The 25,536-nt window shown below is 41.0% G+C and overlaps 1 pseudogene; it reads left to right on the top strand.

Annotated features, from left to right (window-relative positions):
- The window catches only part of LOC122907452, a 32,599-nt pseudogene extending 10,601 nt beyond the window's left edge, over positions 1–21,998 (top strand).
- The last annotated feature ends 3,538 nt before the right edge of the window (positions 21,999–25,536 follow it).

Raw genomic sequence — 25,536 nt, 5'->3', positions numbered from 1 at the left:
GATTGGCTGGTTTTAGCACTCAAGATCTTGTGTCCTGAGAGACCCCTCAGTACCAGGAAAACTGGGATAGTTGGTGATACTACCCAACACATTGTGTTCAAAGACTCTCCTCATACATAATCCTGATAAAGGGGGATCTCTGGGGCTCACATGTTGGGGTGTGAGAGCTGATGGGACTTCCTCAGCCACTGAAGAATCACCATCCACATTCTTGCAGCAGAGCCTAAGTGAACAAAGTATTACCTCATAAGAAATGTGCTAAACTGGTGAGAACATGCTGTTTCTCCTTCTGGGATCCAGTTTTGAATAGGATTATGGAATAAAAGAAGAAAGGGAAAGAATTTGTCCCAACACTCACAGTTAATTAGACAACCATACCAATTTAATTTTGTAATGAAACAGATATTTTCTGCAACTGAAAGACAAGTGGTGAGGCAAAGCATCTGCTTAATGATGTGCAGAGCTGTAAGTCTGACTTTAGTGTTTAAAATGAAAGGCAGCCACCTAGCCACAAAGTGTAATTCATTAACATTAAACTGGTCAGATTCCATTAATGTGAACTCCCACCAATGCAGAAATAAGATGGGTATTAGCTAAGCCTTGTTAATCACTTAGGTATGTGGGGATTTTCAACATAAAAGCATCTGTTCCTGTTGGATCTGATTACTAACTTAGCACAGAAAAGGCTGAAACTCAAGCACCTTCAGAGGGAAAAGGTAACCAGAAGCCATGAAATCTGTCCTTTGGAAGCCTGAACAATCCAAGAAACCCAAAGTAATACAGAATTTAGGGACACCAGGGTTGCTCAGTCAGTTAAGCGATGGACTCTTAATTTTGGCCCAAGTCATGATCTCATGGAATTGAGCTCCACATTGGGCTTTGTGCTCAGCAAGGAGTCTGCTTAAAGATTCTCTATCTGCCCTTCCCCTTGTATGCATGCATGTGCTCTCTCATTATTTCTCTAAAATAAATTTTAAAACGTGTAAAAAAACAAAAACAAACATAAAATTCAGAATGCACTTGAAAGCTAAATACTGTGATGAGTGGGAAGCCTCTTCAAGGAGCAGGTGGACCTCCAAGTTCCCACTTCCCAGTCTATGTAGTTAGTCATTCCCCTTATGCTCTCTCCTGAGGAGAACAAATGCTTACTCTTTAGAGGAACTGAATCAGAGCCACCTTAGACTCAAGGACACTTCATACAGCGGAGTGCTAAGGCAGAGTGATTCATTGAAAGACTCTATAGAGAATTATTGAGAAGCCCGAGGCCCCCTGCTCTTCACCTGCCCAGCCCTAGACCACCAGCAGCCAGACTCATCCAGCTAGGAGTCTTCCCTGAAAACCTGAACTTTAGAAGTAAGATCTACAGATATTGACATTTCAGAATTCCAAAGGAAAACTCCAATGTGCCCAATAACCCCATGGCAAACCCACCAGTCAGTCAGCCCTGACCTTGCATACAGAGCATAGAGAGCTTCCAAGCAGCATCTTCATACTTTACTGGAAGTAGCAAAGACAGCCTATGATCACCAAGTATTTGAGGAAATCCTCTAACATTCAGGAGACCAAAACAAAAATTTTAAATAAAGAATTCCAAAAACCAAACTCAGTGAAGGAGCAGAAGAAAAATTTAAAGAACAGAGAAAGCTCATTTTTTTTTTAAATCTACAGAAGAGATGGAAAATAAAGCCATGAAATCTCTGTGAAAGCAGAACAAAAATATATACAGATGGACAACAGGAAAGAAACAATAGGAAAATCAGAGAATCAGCCCAAGAGATTTGTCATTCAGTTAATATAAATACCAGAAACAAAAATAGAGGGGACATTACTGTTAAGGAAAATTCAGGAACATTTCTCAGTGAAGGAGGGGGTCATGGGAACCTCTGACTTACAGCTAGTCAGAAGTACAAGCAACAACCTGGATTCACCACTGAAGTCTGAAGAGGAGGGCAATCTATGGGACTGAGGCAGGAAGCTGTGGAATCTGACTCTTCCTCTGGCTAGAGGGCATCAGAATTGAGTTGAACTGTAGGATACCCAGCTGGTATCAGAGAATGGCTTGGTGGTGTGGGGAAACCCTCTTACACATACTAGGATGGGGTCTTGGGCTCCACTCAAGAAAACTGATGGAGTTTCTATCCCAAAACATGGTCCCATAACTTGAAAGGAAGGGAAAAGAGAAGATACAGGCATGTATCATATGTGTTGGATTATATAGTCTGCTTACAGGACAGAACATCACTGGGCCCACATTTATTTTTAGCAGAAATCCGCAAGAGTCAAGTAGTAATGACTCTTTTAAATACGTATGCACACTTAAATTTGCTAAAATTTTCACTGCATCCTAATATCTGCCTGACACTGAGACCAGTATTAGTTGCCATTAATGATTATATATTTTATGAAATAGTATTTTCAATTCTTTGCATGTTTTCATAATATAGTATTTTTAAGAGTAGATGTAAAAATTAAATATCTCTTTATACATATTAAGTAAAAAGAACTGAATGTTTTAAGAAAAATGGAATAAATATCATATTTCATCAGAGAAGTGAAGAATATTCCTATGAATTAGGGCTGCAAACAAAGCATACTTTCTTACACACTCACTTGCTTTACCTTCCTGTTACAGTTTGAATTGTGTTCCCTGAAAATATGTGTTGAAGACCTAACTCCCTACACTGCAGAATGTGACCTTATTTGGAAATAGGGTCCTTGCAGATGTGATTAGCTAAGATCATATCATCCGGGGTCCATAATCCAATATGACTGGTCTCCTTAAGAGGAAAACTGGGGGCGTGCCTGGATGGCTCAGTCAATTACCACCAGGTCATTGAATGCCTGGGGCTACCAGAAACTGGAAGGGGCAGGGAAAGACTCTCTTCCAGATGCTTCAGTGAGAACACAGACTGGCAACAGCTTGATTTTACATTTTTAGCCTCCAGAACTGTGGAAGAATAAATTCCTCCTGTTTAAAGCCCCCCAGACTGTGGTACTTTGTTATAACCACCCTAGGAAACTTCCTAAACCCTGCAGTACCAGACCCTCCAACTTCCACTTCAGAACATTTCTGAATAACAGAGATGGGAGAGAACAGCACAAAACTCCTTACTCTAGTTCTACATTTGTCTCTTGGAATAAAGACTACTTTCATTCATCACATATTTAATGATGAAACAGCAGACTGCAGAAATCATTCTGACAGCATCAGTCACCAAAATGGTTCATGACCAGTTAGTTCAGGTGGACACCAGACAGCAGGTTTTCTAGACTGTCAAGTGCTGTGCAAGCCATGATCCTACCAGAAAGCTGGGTTCTCCGAGGAGGGCATATAAACATTACATATCACAAGAGCAAGCTATGGTCAAAGTGAGAGTTCTGAACATCTAAGAGGGAGCAGATTCCAGGTAAACCAGCTGGGGTTAAAATCCAAACAGAAGGGCATAAGCCAAAAGATCATTCAGAAAGTATAGGGATGGGAGTGTAGTTTTGAGCTCAGTACAAGTAAGTAAATCCTCATAAGGAGTAGAATGGATGATGACAATGTACTCTAGGACAGAGATCAGCTGCTCTCTGCAGAGATGGATGTAGTAGGTCAAGGCAGAGAGTAGGTATGTTTTGGTAAGGCCAGGCATCCAAGGGGGAGGCCCAATAGGAGCACAACCACCTATGGTCTTCGGTTGTGTGGAGCCTCCTATCAGTGCTACCTTTGAGAACAATCACACCAATCAAAGGGAGATGAGCTTATCTATTTGAGTCAAGTACCTAAACCATGGCCTGGAGATTCTCTAAGAAAAAAAAATGTTGAGAGGAAGCAAGATGGTGGAGGAGTAACAGACTGAAATATCATGAGGTCCCAGGAGCTCACTAGATAGTTATCAAACCATTCTGAACTACAAATTCAACAGGATATAGAAGAGAAGAAGACCAGCAATTCTGGGAACAGAAAATCAACCACTTTCTGAAAGGTAGGATGTGCAGAGAAGTGAATCCAAAGCAACGGGAGGAAAACCGTGGGGGGAAGGGCTGGCTCCTGGCAAACGGTGCAGCAGAGGAACACAACATTGGAACTTTTAGAAGTCTGCTCCACTGAGGGACATTATTCCACAGGCTAAGCAGGGGTGAAGTGCACACAGGGACTGTGTGGTCTCAGGACCCACAGGGTCACAGAAAGACCAGGGGTATCTGAGTGTGGCAATGCTGCCAGATATTGGAGCGGGGAAGCTGGCTACAGAGATGGAGCCAAGGTGTGAGCTCTCAGCTCAGGGTTACCTTAAACTATGATCCAAGACACAGTTGGGCCACTACTCTTCGAGCAAGGACCCCACAAGTGGCAGTTCTGGGGAGCACCTTCCTCCTCTGAAAGGAGGGTGCAGGAGCATGTGGCAGAAATCTACTGGGTTTGGAGCCTCCAAATGGGGCCATGCACCTGAGATAGAAACCCTTGGTCACAGGCCAGGTGAGCATGGAATGCAGCCAGAGACCAAGGAGACCAGAGGGATTGACTGCTTTTCTCTGAGAGTGCATTGAGGAGTGGGGTCCCAAGCTTTTGACTCCTCCAGGCTGGAGATTGGGATGCCGCCATTTTTATTCCTGTCCTCCAGAGCTCTACGGAAAGCGTTCAGGGAACAAAAGCTCCGGAGAGTGGAACTGAGCAGATTACGTAGCCTGGCCCCTGGCAAGGGCAGTACAATTCTGCCTGGGGCAAAGACATTTGAGAATCACTGCAACAGGCCCCTCCCCCAAAAGATCAGTAAGAACATCCAGCCAAGATCAAGTGCACCAATTAACAAGAACTGTGGAATTCCAGAGCTAGGGGAAAGCAACCCATAGAATTCATGCCTTTTTTCCCATGAATCATTAGTCTTGCAAAGATAAGGTTTTTTAATTTTATTTTTTCTTATTCTATTTTTTTAATTTCCTCCTTCCTCTTTTAATGTTTTATAACTATTTTATCTTAAAAATACCTTCAAAAAATCTTTTTAAATTTTCATCATTGTTATAGTCATATTTTATGCCTTCATCGTATTTAACCTAATTTCTTGTATACATATACATTTTTTTCTTTAAAATTTCTTTAAAAATTTTTTCCTTAAAAAATTTTCTTTACAATTTTATTCCTTAAAATACAATTTCTTCTAATAGATCAAAATATACCCTAAATCTGACACATGGTTTGTTCTAGTCTCTAGCCTGATAACATTCTCTCTACTTTCTATTTTATTTGTCCAAACAACTTATCTTAACAATTCCTTTTTTAGAATCATTTTTAAATTTTCATCTTTACAGTCATATTCCATCCAATCACTGTGTTTACCCTTATTTTTGTATATATATGTCTTAAGTCTTTATTTCTTTAAAATGTTGGAAGGTAGTTTTTTCTAAGACTCCAGAATACACCCAAAATCAAGTGAGCGGCATTATTCTATTCACCAGTCATATATATATATATATATATATTTTTTTTTTTTTTTAATTTTATTTCCCCCTTTCACTCCCCCCAGTTTTGGGTCTCTTCTGATTAGGTTAGCACATATTTTTCTGGGGTCTTTCCCACCCATTTTTTAAAGAAGATTTTATTTATTTATTTGATAGACAGAGATCACAAGTAGTCAGAGAGGCAGAAAGAGAGAGAGGGAGAAGCAGGCTCCCCGCTGAGCAGAGAGCCTAATGCAGGGCTCAATCCCAGGACCCCAAGACCACAACCTGAGCCGAAGGCAGAGGCCTTAACCCACGGAGCCATCCAGGTGCCCCTCTTTCCCACCCCTTTAATATTTTATTCTCTTGTTCATATATTCTTATCTGGATAAAATGACAAAGTGGAAAAACTCACCACAAAAGAAAAGAACAAGATGCAGTACTGATGGTTAGGGACCTAATCAATACAGAAATTAGTAATATGTCAGAACTAGACTTCAGAATGACAATTATCAAGGTGCTTGCTGGGCTTGAAAAAAGCATGGAAGGTATTAGGGAATCCCTTTTTGGCAAAATAAAAGAACTAAAATCTAACCAAGTTGAAATTTTAAAAAAGCTATTAATGAGGTCCAATCAAAAGTGGAGGCCCTTTCTGCTAGGATAAATGAAGCAGGAGAGAGAATTAGTTATATAGAAGACCAAATGATGGAGGACAAGGAAGCTGAGCAAAAGAGAGACAAACAACTACTGGACCATGAGTGGAGAATTCGAAATAAGTGATACCATAAGATGAAAATATTAGAATAATTAGGATCCCAGAAGAAGAAGAAAGATAGAGGTGGGCAGAAGGTATATTGTATTAAATTATTGTAGAGAATTTCTCTAGTATGGCAGAGGGAACACACATCAAAATCCAGGAGGCACAGAGAATCTCCCTCAAAATCAATAAAAATAGGTCCACACCTCCTCATCTAATAGTAAAACTTACAAGTCTTAGTGACAAAGAGAAAATCCTGAAAGCATCTCAGGACAAGAAGTTTGTAACATACAATGGTAGAAATATTAGATTGGCAGCAGACCTATCCACAGAGACCTGGCAGGCCAGAAAGAACTGGCATGATATATTCAGAGCACTAAGCGAAAAAAATACGCAGCCAAAAATACTACATCCAGCTAGGCTGCCAGTGAAAATAGAAGGAGAGATAAAAACCTTCCAGGACAAACAAAAATTAAAAGAATTGGCAAACACCAAACCAGTCCTACAGGAAATATTAAAAAGGGTCCTCTAAGCAAAGAGAGAGTCTAAAAGTAGTAGACCAGAAAGTATATATACAGTATATATACAGTAACAGTCACCTTACAGGCAATACAATGGCACTAAATTCATATCCTTCAAGAGTTACCCCGGATGTAAATGGGCTAAATACCCCAATCAAAAGACACAGGGTATCAGAATGTATAAAAAAATAAGACTCACTGAAATGCTATCTACAAGGAACTCATTTTAGACCCAAAGACACCCCCAGATTTAAAGTGAGGGGGTGGAAAACAATTTACCATGCTAATGGACATCAAAAGAAAGCTGGGGTGGCAATCCTTAGATCAATTAGATTTTAAATCAAAGGCTATAATAAGAGATGAGGAAGGACATTATATCATACTCAAAGGGTCTGTCCAAAAAGAAGATCTAACAATTTTAAATATCTATGCCCCTAACATGGGAGCAGACAATTATATAAACCAATTAATAACAAAATCAAAGAGCATTGGGAATTCTAGCAAACATTTAAGAATTAATACCTAGTCTCTTGAGACTGCTCCAAAAAATAGCAATGGAAAGATAACTTCCAAACTCACCTTTGGCATCACCTTGATCCAAAAACCAGATGAAAACCCCATTAAAGAGAATTACAGACCAATACCCTTGATGAACACAGATGCGAAAATTCTCTCCAAAATACTGGCCAACAGGATCATTCACCACGACCAAGTTGGATTTATTCCAGGACTGCAAGGTTGGTTCAATATCCACAAATCAATCAATGTGATATACTACATTAAGAAAGAACAGGAACTATATGATACTCTCAATCAATGCTGAAAAGCATTTGACAAAATACAGCATCCTTTCTTGATCAAAACTCTTCAAAGTGCAGAGATAGAGGGTACATACCTCAATATCATCAAATCCATCTATGAAAAACCCACAGTGAATATAATTTTCAATGGGTAAAAACAGAGCTTTTCCCCTAAGGTCAGGAACATGGCAAGGATGTCCACTATCACCCCTGCTATTCAACATAGTACTAAAAGTCCTAGCCTCAGCAATCAGATGACAAAAAGAAATTAGAGGCATCCAAATTGGCAAAGAAAAAGTCAAACTATCACTCTTTGCACATAAGATACTTTATGTGGAAAACTCAAAAGACTCCACTCCAAAACTGCTAGAACTTGTACAGGAATTCAGTAAACTGTCAGGATATAAAATCAATGCACAGAAATCAGTTGCATCTCCATACACCAACAGTAAGACAGAAGAAAGAGAAATTAAGGAGTTGATCCCATTTACAAATGCACCCCAAACCATAAGATACCTCAGAATTAACCTAACCAAAGAAGCAAAGAATCTGTACTCAGAGAACTATAAAGCGTTCATGAAAGAAATTGAGGAAGACACAAAGAAATGGGAAAATATTCCATGCTGTTGGACAGGAAGAACAAATATTGTGAAAATATCTATGCTACCTAAAACAATCTGTATGTTTAATGCAATCCCTATCAAAATGCCATCAATTTTTTTTCAAGAAAATGGAAAAAATAATCCTAAAATTTATAAGGAACCAGAAAAGACCTCAAATAGCCAGAGGAGTGTTGAAAAAGAAAGCCAAAGTTGGTGGCATCACAATTCCAGACTTCAAGCTCTATTACAAAGCTATCATCATCAAGACAGTATTGTACTGGCACAAAAACAGACACATAGATCAATGGAACAGAATAGAGAGTTCAGAAATAGACCCTCAGCTCTATGGTCAACTAATTACTGACAAAGCTGGAAAGAATTTCCAGTGGAAAGAAGATGGTCTCTTCTACAAATGGTATTGGGAAAATTGGACAGCCACATGCAGAAGAATGAAACTGGACCTTTTCCTTACACCACGCACAAAAATAGACTCAAAATGGATGAAAGACCTCAATGTGAGATAGGAATCCATCAAAATCCTTGAAGAGAACACAGGCAGCAACCTCTTCGACCTCAGCTACAGCAACTTCTTCCTTCACCAAAGGCAAGGGAAGCAAGGGCAAACGTGAACTATTGGGACTTCATCAAGATCAAAAGTTTTTGCAGAGCAAAGGAAACAGTCAACAAAACCAAAGGACAACTGAAAGAATGGGAGAAGATATTTGCAAATGTCATATCAGATAAAGGGCTAGTATCCAAAATGTATGAAGAATTTCTCAACCTCAACACCCAAAGAACAAATAATCCAATCAAGAAATGGACAGAGGACATGAACAGACATTTCTGCAAAGAAGACATCCAGATGGCCAACAGACACATGAAAAAGTGCTCCATGTCACTTGGCATCAGGGAAATACAAATCAAAACTACAATGAGATACCACCTCACACCAATCAGAATGGCTAAAATTAACAAGTCAGGAAATGACAGATGTTGGCAAGGATGCAGAGAAAGGGGAACCCTCCTACACAGTTGGTGGGAATGCAAGCTGGTGCAACCACTCTGGAATACAGCATGGAGTTTCCTCAAGAAGTTGAAAATAGAGCTACTCTATGACCCAGCAATTGAACTACTGGGTATTTACCCTAAAGATACAAATGTAGTGATCCGAAGGGGCACGTGCCCTTGAATGTTTATAGCAGCAATATCCACAATAGCCAAACTATGGAAAGAACCTAGATGTCCATTGACAGATGAATGGATAAAGAAGATGTGGTATACACACACACACACACACACACACACACACACACACACACAATGGAATATGTGATGCCTACTATGGCTACTATTCAGCCATCAAAAGGAATGAAATCTTGCCATTTGCGACAACATGGATGGAACTAGAGGTATTATGCTGAGCAAAATAAGTCAATCAGAGAAAGACAATTATCATATGATCTCCCTGATATGAGGAATTTGAGAGGCAAAGTAGGAGGTTTGGGGGGAGGGAAGGAAAAAATAAAACAAGATGGGATTGGGAGGGAGACAAACCATAAGACACTCTTAATCTCACAAACAAACTGAGGGTTGCTGTGGGGTGGGGGGATAGGAAGACAGTGGTTGGGTTATGGACATTGGGGAGAGTATGTGCTATGGTGTGTCCTGTAAAATGTGTAAGTCTGATGATGCAAAAACCAGTAACCCTGGGGCAAATAATACTTTATATATTAATAAAAATAACTCTAAAAAAAATTTTTTTTAAATGCTGTGTTGTCAATAGTAGGAAATAACACCTTGGGCCCATAAATGCCACGTTGTTTGGGAAATTGAGGTTTTAATTGCCCATTGTTAGTCTAGCCTTGCTTTTTATCTCACAATTTGTGCATTAATGTCATTTCATTTGTGTTGTGTCAAAACTGTCCTCACTGCATTGTGTTTTTTATGCTTTCTCTTTTTTATAGATCACATACTTTTTCATTAGGGGATTAAAATTTGTATCTTTATTTCCCATCATGTTCAATCAGTTGTAAGTCTCCTAAATCATTTTTTCTCCTATATAAACAAAGGCATATCAGTACTAAAAAGCTAATTAATTTGGACTTTTATCCTCTGCTGTTTTCCTGTCCCTTTTAGTATAAGGCCTACAGCATATAATTTGCTAGTCACTTTTACAATAAGCACTGATTTTCACTTTTAAGTGGTTATTGATCTGAATAATCAACCATAGGAGAATCATTAAGAAAATAAAACAGTTCCCCATGATGAAAGATTAGCCACCACTAAGCATGATACTTCAATATAATTCTTCACATCTTGGGAAAAGACTTGTAATAGGATAATAGAAAAATCAGAATATAAAATACAAGATAGTATTGTTCTAATTATATATATTTAAAAAACTATGTATTAAAACCTAGGTAGTATTTCCTTCTCTTGTTCATCCTTTCTGACTTTTTCAAAATTCCAATAATGAACACACGTTGTTTTTATAATCAGAAAAAAATAAACCTATTTAAAAAAATTTTTTGGACCATAAATGGTATTCACTTTACCCGATCTTATAGTAATACCTTAGAAGAAGTCATAATTGCACTCAAAATAGTTGAACAGGTGAGAGGAGTCAAGATCGTGGAGGAGTAGCTGACTGAAATGACATCAGGTTGTAGGAGTTCAACTACACGGGTATCAAACCATTCCAAACACCTACAAACCCAAAAGGAGATTGACGAGAAGAGCAGCAAGTCTAGAAAGAGAAAATCGACCACTTTCTGAAAGGTAGGATGAGCAGAGAAGTGCATCTGAAGCGACAACGGGAAGATAGACTGCAGTGGGAGGGGCTGGCTCCTGGCAAGTGGTGGAGCAACGGAGCACAAATTCCGAACTTTTAGAAGCTTGCTCCACTGAAGGACCTTGCTCTAGAGGCTAAGCGGGGGTGGAGCCCTTGTGGGACAGTTTGGTCTCAGGTCCTGCACAGTCACAGAAGGATCGGGGGCGTCTGAGTTTAGCAGAGCTGGCAGGTATCAGAGCAGGGAAGCCAAATACAGAGATGGAGCCGAGGAGTTTGCTCTCAGCTTAGGGTTACCTTAAACTGTGCTCCACGGCACAGTCAGGCTACTGCTCTTTAAGCAGGAGAGACCCTCCTTCCTACTCTGGAAGCAGGAATCTGCTGGGTTCGGAGACTCCAAATGGGGTCGTGCACAAGAGACAGAAATGCTCAGTCACAGGCTGGGTAAGCTCGGAGCATGGCCAGAGACCAGGGAGATGGTAGTAATTGACTGCTTTTCTCCAAGGGCACACTGAGGAGTGGGGTCCGAGCTCTTGGCTCCTCTGGGCTGGAAATTCGGAGGCTGCCATTTTCATTCCCACTCTTAGAGTTCTAGGGAAAGCATTCAGGAAACAAAAGCTCCTGAGAGCAAACCTGAGCAGATTATTTAACCCAGCCCCTGGCAAGGGCGGTGCAATTCTGCCTCAGGCAAAGACAGTTGAGAATCAGTATAGCAGGCCCCTCCCCCAGAAGATCAGCAAGAATATCCAGCCAAGACCAAACTCACTGATCAAGGAGAACAGCGGAATTCCAGAGGAGGGAAAAGCAGAGGATAGAATTCATGGCTTTCTCCCCATGATTCTTTAGTCTTGCAAAGTTAAATTTTTTAAATTTCATTTTTTTCTTATTCTATTTTTTTAACTTTTCCTCTTTCCACTTTTAATGCTTTTTTACTAATTTATCTTAACAGTACCTTTCCTTAAAAAATCTTTTTAAACACTCATTATCATAGTCATATTTTATCCTTCATAATATCTAACTTTATTTTTTGTATACATATAGGGTTTTTTCTTCTAAAAAATTTTGGGATACAATCTCCTCTAATAGATCAAAATATACCCTAAATCCAGCACAGGGCTTTATTCTAGTCTCCAGCCTGAACAAATTCTCTCCACTTTCTTTTTCTTTCTTTTTCAAACCAACTTATTTTATCAATTCCTTTTTTAGAATTTTTTTAAAAATTTTCGTCTTTACAGTCATATTCCATCCCTTCATTGTGTTTACCCTTATTTTTGTATATATATAAGGAATCAGGAGGGACCCAAACCATAATAGACTCTTAATCTCACAAAACAAACTGAGGGTTGCTGGGGGGAGGGAGGTAAAAAGAGGGTGGTTGGGTTATGGACATTGGACCTCTCCAGTGAATTCTGTGAAGTGTGTAAGTCTGACGATTCACAGAACTGTACCTCTGGGGCAAATAATAAATTATATGTTAATAAACAAAAAAATTTAAAAAAATATTTGAACAACTTTTGTCAATAAAAAAAGAATAGAAAACAAAAAAATCTTTATGTTTGTACCTAAGTAAACAACATCCACACATGGCACACGGCCTCTCAGGAAGGTATATCCAAAGCAACACTGGAGGAAAGTCTTGCAAATGGATATAAAAGGCTAATTAGTAAGTATTTCAGGCCTGGCAGGCCAGATGGTCTCTGTGATAACTCCTCCGCTCTGCTGATGTGGCACAACAGCCGTAGGCAATGTGTAAAGCAATAGGTACATCTGTGTGCCAATAAAACTTTATTTACAAAAGCAGGTAGTAGTTTGCTAACACTGCCACACAACAGTGTTTCACAAACTTTAAAGTACACATGGATCACCTGGAGTTTTAGCTGAAAAACAGATTTTGATTCAGTAGGTGTACAGTGGAGCCTGAGAGTGCATTTTTTTAAAAAGATTTTTTTTTATTTTTTTGACAGAGAAAGAGAGAACAAGAATGTACAAGCAGGGTGCAGAGCAGAGGAAGAGGGAGAAGCAGGCTCCCCATTAAGCAGGGATCCCAATGCAGGACTCAATCCCAGGGCCCTGGGATCATGACCTAAGCTGAAGGCAGATGCCTATCCAACTGAACCACCAAGGTGCCCTGAGAGTCTGCATTTCTAACTAGCTTCCAGGTGATGCCACTCTTACTGGTCTGAGGACAGCACCTTCAGTAGCAAGACAGAGCATCCATTTTATTAGCCTCGTAATATACAGGTGACAGACTCATGAGACAGACCTCACTGGGAGCAAAAATTACATTGTGGTTACCCACAACACATTGGCATTATAGTAATCACATTTTGCTTAATTTCTTTTTTACTTTATGCCTTATTTCATAAAAACAAAATTCCAAGATCAATAACACTAAATATTTAGAAATAGTTTACCAAAACCCAGTGACTAGTTGATTTTGATACACATAAAACTTTATTTATCCACTCAATAAGCATTTATTACATCTGGACACTAGGTTGCTGACTGTTTGAAATTTAGAAATAAAGTGCTGCCTTCAAGGAACTCATAATCAAATGGGAGAAGCAAGCACATAAAGAAATAATTGCTTTCATTAAAAAAAAAAGGATAATCCAAAATAGCTTTGCCTACAAGCACTGAGACCCTTTTACAAAGAGATGTCATTGCCCAGTGCTGAAAATCGAGCCACATATCAAACTTGCCATGGATACATCCAATTTCTAACAAGTCTCAATAGCTACTTCTGTAAATAATCCTTTAAACCTTGCTAATTTAAGAGCATGTGATGGATGGAACCCAGATTTCCCCAGGATTCATCATTTGGGGTGCTCATGAGTTCACAGTAACTGAAATAATTCAATTATTGACTTCTCCACTTAGATGACCAAGGGACATCCCAACTCGATATGGCCAAAACCAAACTCCCCAAAGCCCTGAATCTGCACCAGCACCACCATCCTATCTCATTTGATAGCAACTACATCCTTCTTATTGTTCAAGTCAGCCATCCTTGATGCCTCCCTACCACAACAAATCTTGGTGACATTACTTGCAAAACGTATCCAGAATCTAACCACTTCTTACCACTTCCAGGGCTACCATCTGGTCCAAGCTCTCATCTGCATTACTGGATACTTAATCTTGGCTGGCGTTCCAGATTCTGGAATGCTGTTCTCAACACAGAAACTCAAGAGATCTTTTTAAACTTACATGTAATCATTTCATTCCCTTTTCAAAACTCCACAGTATTGTCCCATTTCACTCAGAGTAAATCCTTACAAAGGTCTAGGAGGCCAGGATCATCTAGACCAGATCATTATTCTGACCTCAAGCTATTTCTCCCCTTTGTTTATTCCCCTCCAGCCACACTGGCCTCATTGGCATTGTCAGAACATGCCAGCACCTTCCCACCTTAGGACCATTGCTTTAGCTATACCAGCTTCCTGAAATGCAATTTCCTCAGATATCTGCTGAGCTAACTCCTCACCTCCTTCAATTCTTTGTTTAGATATCACCCTCTTAATGAGGTTTAGTCGGACCACCTTTGTTCCCCACACCCACCCTCCTAACCTCACTTATTCTGCTTCTTTAAAAAAAAAAAAAAATTCTATATAGCATGTATCACTTCCTGACACACATATAACTTACTTATGCGTTAGACCCTTTCTTTATTCTATTAGTCAGCTTGGGCTGCCACAACATAATACACCAGACACTGGGCACTGGGGGATCTAAGCAACAGGAATTTAGTTCTCACAGTTCTGGAGGCTGGGAATTCCAAGATCAAGATGCTGGCCAATGCGATTCCCTGGTGAAGGTTTTCTTCCTGACTTGCAGACAGTCGTTGTTTCACTGTGTCCTCACATAGCAGAAAGAGAGGAAGCCAGCTCTCTGGATTCTCTTCTTTTCTTTTTTTCTTTTAATTTATTTATTTGACAGAGATCACAAGTAGGCAGAGAGGCAGGCAGAGAGAGAGAGAGGGAAGCAGGTTCCCTGCTGAGCAGAGAGCCCAATGTGGGGCTCAATCCCAGGACCTTGGGATCATGTCCTGAGCCGAAGGCAGAGGCTTAACCCACTGAGCCACACAGGTGCCCCTGGAGTCTCTTCTTAAAGGGCACACCCACCACCACGAGGACCCCACTCTCATGCCCTCATCTGAACCTAATTATCTCCCAAAGGCCCCATCTCCAAATATCATCACACTGGGGGTTAAGGCTTCAACATACACATTTTAGGGAGAAACAATTCAGTTCATAGCATGCATCATCTCCTCCTCACGTTGTGTAAACTCCACAAGAACAGGAAACTTTGTTTTGTTCACTGCTGTATCTCCAGCCCCAAGAAGACTGTCTGACTCAGGTTTGTTAATGACTAAATGAGTTCTATCTATCCCACCAATATTATAGGACCTCCTGTATCCCCCAAAGCCCTGCCCAATAATTTGGGGGAGTGTCCAGGCATATCTCCACTGAGTGCATGAGTAGCTCTCTCTGCTTTTCGCCCTGTTGATGGCTGTGTTCATGATGATTCTTGAAGGAATCCCCCACCACACCTGCAGTCAGTCCCACAACTACTATCACCCACCTATACCTGTAAAGAATGAAGCCTCTCGAAGCTCCAAAGCAACAAAGTTGTGCTGCATTTCCTGCAGCCCTTACTGAGTTGAATATTGTGTTCTGGAAGCCACAGAAACAGTGCTCATCTTTCTCCCTGTGGTCATGCATGGTCACTGAGGCACCACCACAGGCTTGAATACAGAAGCCTGGGGGCGACTGGCCCCAGACTCCCCCAGGGGGTCAGAAATGTCTGACGCCTACCAACAGACACAACTTCAGGTTCTTCATGTCCAAGACAGTGCTTCCAGGTTGTGCTGATGGATGAAGTGGACAACGCAAATTTTTTCCCTTTGTCAAGATGTTCTCAGGGTGTTGAGTGCTGCTGCTGTAGGTTCTAGCCATTACTGGGGCAGCCAAAATGTTAAGGTTAAGTGAAAAAGCATGTACCCAACAAGCCATACCTAATTTAAAGTACACAAGGTACTTGTAGTTCCTTGACAAAAAAAGGCACTAAATGAATAAATGTTCTTGTTATACATTATTCAGAGGCAATTTGAATACACATCTTGTTATACATTATTCAAATGCAATTTTTCACAATAACAAATAAATATACCACCCCAGTGCCAACGGATATATCAATATTGGATGAAGTTCATTCACAATATTTTATTTAGAAACAATTTAAGAATCAAAATCTTTCTATTACTTTTATAAATGTGAATCTGGTGACTTTCTTTCTTTGTTGAACTAATTTAAGTTCCCTTTTCCTCAGACCAATCTAACTGCCATGTTTCTGTTTTCGTCGGAGGCAGAGTAATCACCTCAGACAGGGACTCAAGGATCCTGGCCCTGGTAACAGTGGTCTCGTGATCATGTGCACAGTTGCTATTTCTCAACTTCCTTGTTGATAAAATAAAATGGTTGGATCAGATCAACTCTAATACTTTCTCTAGCAGTACATTTTCATGATTCCATGTCTTAAGAAGAAGCAACACAATGCTAAAGTTTGGAAGTGACCCACTGTTAGTGGATACTTAAACTCAACATCAAGTAGTAAATTGCAATTGCCATTCATCTTTAAAAAACACAAAAAATTCCTTTTTCTATGCATTGTTTAAAATTTCTGCATATATAATTGAACAATAGCCTTTTGAGGTAGTCTAGATTCACATAACTATTCTAGTTTTACAGATTCATTCATTTGATCAGGTGGTTAGTCAACATCTTTTGAGCACCTACAATGTACCTGATATTTATGTTAGGTTCTGTGTATGCAAAGTTACAACATAGCTTTTAAGAATTAGATGAATAAGATAAAGTAATAGCAATAATAATATTAATAAATAATATTAATAACTAATAATAACAATACTGCAAATGTCAGGCAGAAGTCTATTCAGGGTCCAAAGCAGACACAAGGAAAGAATCAATTCTACCTGAAGGACAGAACTAAGGAAGGTTCCCCAGAGGAAATGGGGTTTGATTTGAGACTTGAAAATGGTGAGAAGGGTGAAGGTAATCTGAGTCAGGAAGATATACCTGCATCCAGCAAAATAATCAAAAGAGTTTAAAAAAAAAAAAACAGGAAAGAATGAAGTTGGTGACATTAAGGAACTGTTCCTTTTTTGTGTATAATGACGGCATCAAGATGACAGCTCTTAAAAGATTTCATTTCTTTTGGCAAAAGAAACTGAAATATTTATGGGTGGAACAGAATGCTGCCTGATATTGCTTCAAATTAATATGAGAGAGGAATGAAGGCTTAGATGAAACAAGATTGGCCATGAGTTGAAGCTGGGAGATGGGTACCTGGACCTTCATTATTTTCTTTTTCTTACTTTTATATCCATTTATGAAATTTTTGCACAATAAACACTTCAAACAAAAGGAAAAATGATTCAGTTACAAAAACTAAGATGAGTGAGTTTCACCATGAGTGTCACCATGAGAAAGCTACTGAGAAGTCAAGTGAGAGAAAAGTTCATTAGCAGAGTTCATTTGCTCTGATGGTTAGGGAGACATTTATTTATTTCTTGAGCAAGTACTATGCTCCTGGCCCTACTCTGGAGATAGGACACCCAGTAGTGAACAAAATGAGAAGATCCCTGCATTCATAGAAATTACCTTCTCATGACATTGTGACCTTTCACAGAACAGTTTCACATAGTGGTCAAGTGTGGATGTCTACGAGTATTAAGGGAGGGAGTTACCGGGAAGTAAGGAGATAAATACAAAAAGAATAAAATGAGCAAGGGAAAAGAGATATAATGCAGTAGCTGAAAGAGGACTTTTTCTTTCTTTCTTTCTTTCTTTTTTTTTTTAATGTGAGAGACTTGAGAAGCGGGTGGTCTGTGGGGATGGAGCCAGTAGAGAGGGAGATATAATAGAAAGAATAATAATCCATAAATTCATGGGAAAGAATTGCATCAGACCACAGTTGAGGGATGTTCCTTGAGCAAAAAAAGACCATAGTTGAGGAAAGTAGGTGAAGGTGGATTCTGTGGGATGAAACTGGCTCAGGAAAGTGAGCGTGGCCCAGACTACCTCTATGCATCGTGTAGGATGTGAGCCGAGATGTTCTTACTCCTGGCCCACCTGGAGGACTCATCCGTCCCTCAAATCCACATCAAAATAGCCCCTTTTTAGATCTCATTGACTTCCTCAGAGATTCCTTCCCAGACTCCATAGTTTAAATAAGGTTCCCTATACATCAGTTAGAAATGTGTTCAGCTACAAATAGGAAACGGGCTTACAAAGAACAGGGAAGCCCCTTAATTACGATATTAAGGTCTTAGGCTTGTCCATGTTTTCTCCTTCACTATTTTCATTGGTGTTTCATCCCCCTGGAAGCAATATAGCTTCTGTAGCATCAGATATCATGCCTAGAGCAAGGAAAAGGGGGAGAGGACAGTACCAAATGCATCTGTCCCTTCTATCAAAGAAAGCAAAGAGTTTTACAATCATCTCACAGGCTTCTTCTTGAACATACTGACCAAAACTATGTCACTTGGCCCTTCCCACCTGCAATTGAGTACTTGCAATTTCCCACCTGGAAATTGAGTACTTCACTTTGCCAAACTGTGTAGTCGAGGTAGGCAAGAACAAAGCAAGGCGGGGTGTGTTTATACATAGCAAACCAGCAATATCTGTCACACCCTGTCACACTTTCTTACTAGGCCACATGTTCCCTGCGAGGAGGGCTCATGTCTGTGCTTCTCACCCACATATGCCTTCACTATAGTGATATCAGGGGGCAGAGAGCTTTCTGAAAGTTTTGCTGGCCCACCATCCAGCCTTCGTCCCTTCTTATTGGCTACAGAATCTTGATATTCCTTTGGGCAATGGCCCCTTTCCAACTATCAGTCAAGGGGTCCTTCCAATCCTTCCAGCCAAGGTATGGGAAGTGACACAAGTTCGTCACTTTGCCTTCTCTCCTGGAAAGTTAAGACTTCACACGGTGAGAAGGTTGGAAGGCGTGGACCTGGGAAAACCTCGCTCCAGCTCCAGCTCCTGACCCTGTCATCAGAGTCCTGGCGCCCCCTTCTTGGCTCCTGGCTTGGGAATTGGTAGTTCAGCTTTGGCTTTTGTTACATTAGCCACCTCATCCCCTGACCATAAGCTCTTTTTTTTTCATTATTTTGTCCCCTTTATTGACTGTGTCAAAGAAAGCTTACCTGAGGGTGCCTGGGTGGCTCAGTGGGTTAAGCCGCTGCCTTCAGCTCAGGTCATGTTCTCAGGGTCCTGGGATCGAGTCCCACATCAGGCTCTCTGCTCAGTGGGGAGCCTGCTTCCTCCTCTCTCTCTCTCTCTCTCTCTCTGCCTGCCTCCCTGCCTACTTGTGATCTCTGTGTGTCAAATAAATAAATAAAAATCTTAAAAAAACAAACATTAAAAAATAAATACATAAAAGAAGCCTACCTGATAAGAGGAGGCTTTTCATTATTGGATGAAGGACTCTTGTTTTAACCAAAGGCAAACTGTAAACCAGAGGATCCTGGAACCAAAATGAAATAATTAAGTAAGATTCCAACTTTTCATTTTGGGCCAAACCTCTTGATTTGCAATGAGTTTCACTTTCGTGAAGACAAAATTGTTCCTCTTTGTCAGTCTTTTCATCTTCACTGTCAGCGATGGTGTTTTTTTCCTGTCTGGTTTACTCCCCATCGTGTTTCCATTCTAATTTCCACTGTCTGCCGGGCCCATGCCCTCCTCATTCCCTCACCTCATTCCCTTGAAAGGCACAGTTATCTCTAGACAAGCAGCTCTCAGAGGAATGTCTCCCCCAACGTCTGTGAGTTGTCAGAATGACAGACTGAGGGAAGTTACATCACGGCCTCCAAGGCTATTTGAATAGCACATTTTCTTTTCCTTCAGGTTTTACCATGCTCCCGGATTTACCATTCTGAGGTCATCCGTGGAGAAGTTTTGCTCACTGTCAAATTTTGCTAAATGTTCTTAGAGCTTCTAATCCAGTCTGATGGAAGGGCAGAGCAGGGAGGTCCTTGGGGGGATATTCTGTTCCAACTCCCTTCCCTTTGTGAAAGAGGAGGGAGGCCCACAGTTTGCTGGGAAGGTCCCAAGTTCGAGCCTCCAGCTCTTAGCAGAGCCCACACAGAGCACCAGATCTGGGAATTCCCAGCTGTTATTCTTTGCACCAGACTACAGTGTTTCGTTGGGTTTTATAGCTGTTTATTCTCCTCTAGAACTCCACACCACTTCAGATATTAAAATACTTCCGTCTGAATTCTTTAACCCAGTCCCTAATGATTTCTTTTTCTCAGCTAACCGGTGTTGCAGGTAAGGGTCTCCAAGAAGCAGTCTCAAGTGGGACGGGATTTAGCGGGATTTAGCCTGTAGAGCAGACAGCAGGCAGCGTCCTTGTGCCAGACGCCTGCGGACGTGAGCGGCGAAAACAGGAGTGACAGAGAGAAAAGTCCACTGGCAATGCAGACCACTGAGAGCCTGACCAAGCCTGTGGAGAGGCTCTGGGGCTAGAGCAGCCTTTCACAATCACCCCACGCTAGGCTGGGATGGGGGGCCCCAGTCATTGAAGCTGGGCCACCCCTGGAAGGGTGTGACCTGAGGCAACACAGCTGTCTGCAGCTGAGGCCATCCTTCAAAAGGCTCAGAGGTGAAGACCGTCAACCGACAGCACTTCTGGCTGCCAGGGTAGCACATCGCTGAGCCCCTGGAAGGGAGTCGTGTTCATCAGACACTATTACTCCTTCCAGTGACTTTTCTTTACGGTCCTAGACGCTTGTGATGATTCCTGCCGCAAAGGAGCTTGTGGTCTGATTGGAGAGAGTTAATGAATCACGATGACAACGTGAAGCCTACAATCATACACATGAAGATATACAGACACACTCGGAGGAGATCACTGTATAGACACACAGGGGAGTGGGTGATCGATCAGGACCCAGAGAGCCCAGGGAGCCGCAAGGCCAGGAGGCCCACTGAGCAGCTTCTGCCTTCCACCACAAGGGGATTTTGCTACTGATTACAGTGTAAAATCTTCATTTTCTTCTTTCCTGTTTAGTGTCTCTTCTCCAATATCCTTCCTGTGGGTATAATCCTCATAATTTTATTTCTCACTCATTTCATGTATTTTCCTTATTCTTTTCACATGTCTAGGGAGCCATTTTTCTCTACTTAAAAAGCTAGTCCCTTGGCTTCTTTTAAGTTAAGCTTTAAAAAGCCACTGGGCGGCATTTCTGTATATTCACTCTGATCACACACCTGGCAAACAGCATTTTCAAGGGATCCATAGACTTACCGGGTTCAGGTCTCAACTATGCACATAATTAAATTTCTGATCTTAGTAAAAGACATTACCAACCAGATGCTAAGTACAAATAAAGCCCAGGACAGGGAGGGGAGTGGGGAATGGGGAGAGAGAACAAGTACGGACGCCACAGGACTCAAAGGTTACCTTACAACTCTTACAAAGAGAATGTCATCAGGAAACACAGAATTGGGATTTACAATCCTCTGGCTTAAAAAAAAAAAAAAGAAAGGGAAAGAAAAAGGAAACAGAAAAGAAAAATAAAAAGCAACTTGCTAGGTTCAGGTCGGAGAAGAGGGGGAAAGGAACCCAGCGAGGTGCACTGGAAAATAATTGGCAAGTTGCAAGCCTCCTCCAGGAGCCTGGCTGCTTTCCTGGCTGGCGCCGCAGAGCCCAGTATCTGTGATCAGCCGGGCGCGCGGAGCCGCCGCCTCATTTCCCAGGGGAACTTCCCACACACGGCGAGTACGAGTGAGGGCAGACCCCAAGCCTCGGCGCACTGCGCTGGAACGCTTTCAAGCCAGGCACTTGGATAGCACCCCACCTGCAGGCTTTTGGCAAGTGACACATGGAAACGCCCCGAAGCCGGGGCTGTTCGTGCCAGGAAAAGCCGGTGCAGCCGGGGATCGACCTGGATCGCGCGCCAGGAGGGCCCTGGTGGGGGGTCGATGCCTCCGGGACACAGAATCCCGCGGCTCCCACGCCAAGCCGGCTTCCGAGCGCTTTGACCTTTACCTGTGGAATCCTTTTGCTCCCAAGATGAATTAGAGCCTAATCCAGCGGAAAGGTGTGGCAGGCCTCTCTAAACCCTGGAATTAGGTGTGCTCCCAAGAGGAGGAAGAGAGGATTAGCTGCCGGTTAAGACTTTGGCTCCTTTCCCCACTGCCTCTGAGCTGGGGGAGTCACCCTGCTTCCTTCCCAAGCCCGCTGCCTGGCATCAAACCCCAACACCAAACCTCAACCAGGAGCACCAGGTGCTCTTAGAATAACAAAGAACAAACACGTGTGCATCAGTGTCCATGTCCAGGTTACTGGAAATGGGAAAACAAAACCACGAAATCACATAGCCAGCTGGCCCAAGACTGAAACATCCGCATTTAAATACTTCGACTCAAAAAGCGATTAAAAAAAATACTTTTAAATAAATTATTCCTGAACACGGCTTCAGTGCAGGTTGTATTTGGTATATATGATTTTATTTTTTCAATTTGACCATCATTTGAGGACATGTTTCATGTATAAGGCATGGTGCCAGGTGGTAGGAGAGGGTACAAGTCAATATATTTCAGCTCAAAAGAGCTTATGTTACACAGAATCCAGGGAAATCATTTTGTTCTTGAAATGGTCATAATTGAACCTGGAATGAAAATAATTATTTCCTTTAAAGGGCCACTTTCATAGAGAGCATAGCCTCCGCCCTTGGGACATCCCTGAGTATGGACAGAGTCCCCAGTTTATGAAGGGAGGGTGGCTGTTTCTGCACGTGTGAAGTTCTGATGAGACGGAGTAGGGCCTTCCTGCTGGTTCCTTTTGGAGCCCTAGCAGATACACCTCCCCAAGGCTCAATACAGCAGGGACAAATGGGTAACCGGGAGCTCCTAAGTCATAGGATTGAATGGGTCTTTTTATTTCTGCCATTATAATTGGAGCATGTTCCTTTAAAAAGAAAAACACCTGTTTTGTTTTTGTTTAACTTTTGAGCACAGAGCTGCCCTGAGGCAGGCTCCATCTCGTGACCCAGAGGTCATGACCTGAGCCGACATCAGGAGTTGGAGGTCTACCCAACTAAGCCACCCAGGTGTCCCCCAAAACACCAATTTTAATGTTTGCAAGAATACTAGGCAAGGAATAATAACAGCTAATATTGAATATTTAACATGTCCCAACCACAGAATTCCAAATTTTATGTAAATTTTGTTTTCATGTAAAAGCCAGTGACATAAGTGTAATTATTATCCTCGCATGAGGAGCTGTGTGCTCAGAGACGCAAAATAACCTGTGGAGAGTTCAGAAAGGAGAGAGCACAGATAGGGACCTGGGCACTTGGACTTTGCATTTCTGCCTACCTCTGTTGGCAATCATTTGGCCTTTTTTTTTTTTTTTTTACCATTTTCCACTAGTGTCTGATAAATGGCAGAAATTTTTAAAGAATTGCTAGGACTACTTGCTTGGAAAAAGTCTCCATTTTGATATATTTATGGAATATGCCAGTTGAAAATACCAGTTGCTAAGGCAGTCACAAATCTGAACCGCCCTCTCTTACCTTTGCGGACGGAGGCACTGTGTTCTCTTCTGGACCCCTTGAGCCATTCTACTCTTCTAGTATTCTCTACTGTATCAATTTATTTATTGGTCTCTGTCTTCTAATCGTTGGTATAAATGATTATACCCAGCAGGGATTTTGAAGTATTTGTCTTTGGGTCCCCAGCACCCATCACAGTGCCAGGCATATCATAGGTGTTCAATGAGTATTTAGATGACTGAATAAATGAATTAACCCAGAGTTTCAGATATTTAAAAAAAAATAGATCCAAACTAATAGAAATCAGATGAATGGAGTGGAACTGGAATTTGTTGAGACCTATTATATACAAAGTATGGTGATTCGTGGATTTTAACTCTAATCTTCAGAACACGGTTGTGTGATGATGCTATCACTTCTCTCATTTTAGAGGCAAGGCATTTAAAGCTTAGAGGGTTTAAGCAGGTTAGCCAGGGTCACAGAGCTAGGAAAGAGTAGCATTAGAAATTAACTCAGGTCCTCTGGTTTCAAAGCCCTTGCTTTTTTTCTGTCTGTCCTTCTATCCCTTTAAAGATGATCTCTATCTTCCCAAATGTTACCTCCGAGCTTGAAGAAATCTTTTCTTTCTCTATTGTGTCATGTCTTATCTTCTCTCTCAGATTTTGCAAGGACAGTCTCCTGTTAATCCTTTTAGAATGTAGCAGAAGCTCAAAAGCAGATGATGTTAAATTCAATTAGTGACTGATTTACTGAATGAATAGCGAGATGGATGGATGGATGGTGGATGGATGGTGGGTGGATGGATGGATGGTGGATGATGGATGGATGATGGATGGATGGATGGATGGTGGATGGTGGATGAATGGTGGATGGATGGTGGATAGATGGATCCATTAGCACCTCTCTTAGCCTTAATAATATAGCACTGTTGTAAGGATTAAACATTAAACTGTAGAGTGGATTTTGGTCTTTATTTGCACAAGTGTGGTATCTCCAAGATTTTCATTAGTATTTTTGAATTTCTTTAGTTGATTTTATAATAAGCCTGGAAGTTAAAATTTATTTTTGCCTGTATACTCCTTGAAATATAATTAGAATTTATAAGACATATAAATTGCACATTTAGCCACTTTAAATGGTACTTGTAAAATGTCATAATTTTAAATGAAATTGCATTTAATAATAAACCCCAATTCTTTGTATATTGTGTTTAAAAGTGCTAAGTTAAATGAATTCTCAAAAGACAATAAGTTACTATTTAGTACTCAAAAAAACTGACAACGCCTACCCCACTCTTCATTAAATTGTACTTCAGAATAAGCAATACACTTTGAGAGTTTTAATTTTGGCTTGTAAAGCAGTATTCAGATTTTTCTCCTGAAATTTGTTCAGTGAAATTCATAGGTCTCCCTCTGCGCCTCACTAGGGAGATAATAAGGAACACTCAGAGGGTGAAGACACTGAACCAGGAATGGACACTGACAATAAAAAACGAGTCGATCATTCAGACAACACAGCCCTGGGAATAAGTGGCAACATGTGAGTCCCTGAAACAGGAAGGATGACGGACATGGGTCTAAGGGGTGGGCAGTGAACAACCCCGTGGTCCTTCAGTATGGGACAGTTGTCCCATATGAGACACCATTAATATTGGACACGTGAGAGGGTCCGGCTTCAACCCAGAAATGCCAGGCACCAACTGTGCTCTCACTTATATGTGGAATCAAAGATAAAAACAAAACCAGAAAACCTCAAGCTCACAGATACAAAAGGATTGGTGTTGCCAAAGGTAGGGAGATAGCAGTAGGCAAAATGAGTGAAGGGGATCCAGAGGTATAAACTTCTGGTTATAAAATGACTAACTTCTGGGGATATGATATACAACATGGTAGCTACAGTTAACAATAGTCTATTATATACTTGAGAGTTGCTAAGAGAACAGATCTTAAAAGTTTTCATCATAAGAAAACATAATTCTTAATAATCTATGATGACGAATGTTAACCGGAGTTATTGTGGCGCTCATTCCAGTGTGTACCAACATGGATTCATTATGTTGTATGT

Source organism: Neovison vison, chromosome 5, assembly GCF_020171115.1.
Source record: "Neovison vison isolate M4711 chromosome 5, ASM_NN_V1, whole genome shotgun sequence".
NCBI classification, from domain to species: domain Eukaryota; kingdom Metazoa; phylum Chordata; class Mammalia; order Carnivora; family Mustelidae; genus Neogale; species Neogale vison.
This window is presented reverse-complemented; position numbering and strand designations above follow the sequence as displayed.